General features: G+C 37.0%; 1 long non-coding RNA gene across 1 annotated transcript; it reads left to right on the plus strand.

Annotated features, from left to right (window-relative positions):
* The first annotated feature begins 351 nt into the window (after positions 1–351).
* LOC144448826 (uncharacterized) lies at positions 352–3,039 on the plus strand. The gene is made up of 3 exons (XR_013482136.1): positions 352–409; positions 748–832; positions 2,908–3,039. It is a non-coding gene; the product is annotated as an uncharacterized LOC144448826 (long non-coding RNA).
* The last annotated feature ends 1,362 nt before the right edge of the window (positions 3,040–4,401 follow it).

Consider the following 4,401-nt stretch of genomic DNA (forward strand, 5'->3'; position numbering starts at 1 on the left):
TTTAAATACAGTTACTATAGGATATCATGTAATATACCCTTACGAATTAATGACATTATTCTATAGACCAATTTTCCTTGCAAATAGCTACGTCGAGAAAATTGATATGGGTATTACATCTTAATTAGCTATGTGTAGCATAAAATGTCGTAAAGTCATCCGTTAACCTGGGCATTTCTCTGTCAAAGTTCGTCACGACTTAATGCGAAAAAGACGTGTTATGAGAATGAAAAAAACATCCCAGATTGAAGCATGTTAAAACAAGCCATTCCTCTTGTTTCTTTCAGAGTTACCCGAAATGCATGGTAATTCAGAAGGAAAGTTAACCTTCATTGGACAAACACAAGTGACCCATCCCAATGCAAGCAGACCAAGTAATCTAGTGAAGGATACATTGAAGATTGATAACGTAAGTGTTACTCCCAACCCCATTCATGCATTTAATGTGTGCATCAAAGACAAGAGGGGGTGGTGTTCAGAATTCAAGTTGTATATAATTGGCTGCAACAGATAAACCAATGATTGGTTAAACAGGATACCAGTAGCACGTGTCAGGTCACAGCACGCAGACAGATTAATCTGTCTATACATGCATAAAAATACTATACTTGGTGAGGCCATGGTTGGAATTCATCTTTAATACCAAGATATATATTTTAATCTGATACCGTGGGTATGCCGTTTTTACTTCTGTACCATACACATGATATACAGAAACTTGACAATAATCTTATGTTGTATTTTCAGGTGCCACTTCCTAAGGTTCATTTATGGGATGTTGAAGATCACATCATCAGTAACATGACATGTATGAGGAAACATGAATCCGCACGTAAGTTGTAATTGTGTTTTGTTATATGAAGATTGTCAAAATGTCGGATTAACGCAAGTGATATTGATAATTCTGTACGATCTTTGAACTAGTGAATTATTATTAAATTATTTAAAAATTATGAAATTGAGGCCGTATTTCCAATCTTGATATCTTCGAACACGGAAGTTGTGTGATCGTGAGGATGATAATGACGCATGACGATGATTTTGGTGGTGTTGGTGGTGGTGGTGGTGGTAGTGGTGGTGGTGGTGGTGGTGGTGGTGATGATGATGCATCCACCTGTATCTTTGATGGTAGCGGGAAGAGTGACTTTGCAAACATATACACTTCCAGTACGTAACCGTATTTTCTGTAATAGTGTATAATTACACACATATGTGTTGACAACGTGTTTTCAGACTATTAGACGTCATACCCTGGAGCAAAGAAAACAGGGTCTGCGAGCTCGCAAGCAGGCCTCAGACCCACCGCACAAACGTATAGTAAATTGACTGTATTCCTTTAGAGTAAGTGTTCCCTCACGGTGTCAATGGCGGTGCGGTAGGGCCACTGAGCTATGTAGTTCTAAAGTGAAGGTCATTACACATGGGTTCGATCAGAGGGCATATGTACGTCGTGTCTCTCGCCCTCCTGAAATAATGAACATTGAATTTATAAAGAGAAATAAACGACTCCAATAAACTTAGTGCTTAGCAATAACGCTACGTGTATGCATTAGAATTAATAACCGTTTACTTACCGTGTTATGGTTAACTAAAATAGGGGAACTGCAATATCCGTTTTGTTGTTACAATGATATCTACAGCGGCTTTCTGAAGTTGCGTAGTCCAGTAGTGTAAGGTCTCAAACACGTCGATGTCTCCGTTCATGATCACAGGGTATAGCTCCATTCTAAAGGGTATATACATTCTGTTCTACAAACGAAATAAAGGTTTTGTAAACGCCACCTCTATTTCTTTATACATGTGTAGCTAAGCAGATGCTTAGGGCAGACGTGCTGACGATAAACTAAACCATAGAACATCAGACAGAAATACAACGCTTATCATAAACCCCGAAATAAAACGTCGTCTGGCTCCACAAAAATCTCATTAACATTGCTACATTTTATCGTCTGTCTAGACAAAAATCTTACCAACAACGTTTCATCAATCGTCTGCTGGCATCGCGTGACAAACATCTTAACAAATATTGTTACACTTTCTTTTGCGCGAGCTACCATCATCTTTGGAGACCATGGACCATCGCCAGATTTATATATCCCTGCCTGGTAAACAAATAAAGGTTGGCGCGTCCTTTGATATTTTTGAGAGAGTCAATTGACTAAAATGTATCAATTGTAATTAAGTCCTTGTCGTGCCAGACAATAACATGTGGAAATATCAATTCGATTTTTGTCCAGCCACACCAGAAGAAGTACGTAACGTCAAAAATATATTTTGTCTAGCTAGGCAAAAACTGTAACAGCAATGTTTAGTGAGATTTTTGTCGGGCCAGCTCCAGGCGACATTTTGTTTCAGTGTATATTAAAGTACTACGAAAAAAGATGTCAACTGCGTTTCAGTTTCAAAGAAGGTGGTCAATGGTCCTGTCCCATTCTCGCCACTGTCAATGACTAAACCACCAGAGTCCGTGTTACTATATAGACATGTGTAGTGTTTTTAAAGGATGTAGCTCATTTCAATTGGTTGACTCATACAAATACATGTTCATCGTGAAAAAGAAAGCAATTCTTTTGATAGCCAAAGAGGGCGTTACAGAGTGGTATACCTTGTAACCTCAACCTTGTCAACTTTGTCTACACGATTTCATTATTTAATATCGCGATGTCCTAAAATCATTGACGACTGCTTTCTTTTCTTGAGCATTTTTTCCCATCGACTGACTCGTTTCAATCCTTACTTGTACATCATTGTGTTGAGAACAAATTGGCATACATCTTAACATTCTGCGTTGTATAGTATGAATTGTGGTAACAGCGGTTGGAGTAGAGTATCTATATGCCTTTGCAAAATCTTATACGCCATTATGACAATACGCCTTTCATTGCAATGATCCAAACGTCTTTCCAGATGCTCCAGACAGAAGCAAATGCTTTTACCACCTTGTACAAATGGTTTCAAGGTTACCCGAAGAAAACATGACCTATCTGGCACAAGCATACATCAAAGATAAACCAAAAACAGCAGAGGAATTCCGAAATAGGGAAATCATTGTTGATACACTGGGTGCGACGTCGACTGTTACAGCACAAGTGATTTTGACGGATATGGTGTTTTTAAATTCCAACTTCAATGCAAGCTTGCTAATGCGGGCACTGCTGCATTTTGTCGATCTAAAGCAACCACCGCCAGAAGCGTTTGTTGACAGCCTCGAAGACCTAGCATTTCATCGAGATCTTCACTTTCCTGGTAGGTCGTGTAGTAGTCACTATTGGTTTATAGTTTGTAGTTCGTTCAAGCATTAGGTATTACCTCTTTTGAACAAACTTGTTTTAACCCGTCTTAAACAACAGACGTTGGAGAGACTTTTCAACGTCTATTCTTAAACAAGTTCATTCAAAGAGCTAGCCTTTATTTTTGAAATATTCCAGCGGATTGGTGCACATCTTTTGGTGGAATAATTCATTTTTTGGTAAAAGCACCAATTTGGCACCAAGATTGCCATACTGATTAAAATTAGATAATATTATTCACCCATTTGCATGGAAATCAACAATGGCCATATTTTTAAGATGCTAATTTATTAGTAAAATAATTATTTCACCTGCAAAAGATGGGAAGATTGCAAAACAGCGGCAAAAACTCCTACAAGAATGTAAATATTGGAAGTAGTGACTCGTACAAACAGTCCCTGCAGTAATAGTTAAAATAGACGTTTTAAATAATAAACTATTGATGTGCATATTTTATTGCTGTGTACATACTTTAGGCTATAAACACTTTAAGTGATTGATTGGCCTGTACACATTTCTGCAATATTATTCAAGTCATTGCAAAGTATACAACCTTGAATGCAAAACTAGTCAACCAATCGTTATACTCATAGTTCTTACCATCTGAAATGTTATTCTTTCTCAAAGATCCTGAGGATGATTGGATGGTTCGAAACAGAGCCTTACTAGTGTTAGGATCTGTGGCGGGAGATTTACGTAAATCAAAAAGGGAGACCGACAATAATAGAGGCGAAGCGATTGTAGCTTTTATGGAAGACTCCCTAGAAATACATGGTAAGTAATATACCAAAAATTACAGTATTAACATCAGCTTTACATTACTAACAACGCAATGTTGAATGTAATTTAGTCTTTTTCAATTCCTGGGTGTCTGTAAATGAATGAGGTAATCCTGGAGACATCTTAAATAAATAAATAAATAAATAAATAAATAAATAAATAAACGCTTGTAAGCAGAATGATCTATAGCTAGTTGCGCTAAAAATACCTAAAAGCGAAATCTTCTGCTTTTAGAATTGCCTTATGTACAAAAATACAAGTAACCTTACTTACATATGTAATAGTAAAAAAATATTATGTAATATATATGTGTATTTACTAAATTTTAAAG

Source organism: Glandiceps talaboti, chromosome 18 (assembly GCF_964340395.1).
Source record: "Glandiceps talaboti chromosome 18, keGlaTala1.1, whole genome shotgun sequence".
NCBI lineage: Eukaryota > Metazoa > Hemichordata > Enteropneusta > Spengelidae > Glandiceps > Glandiceps talaboti.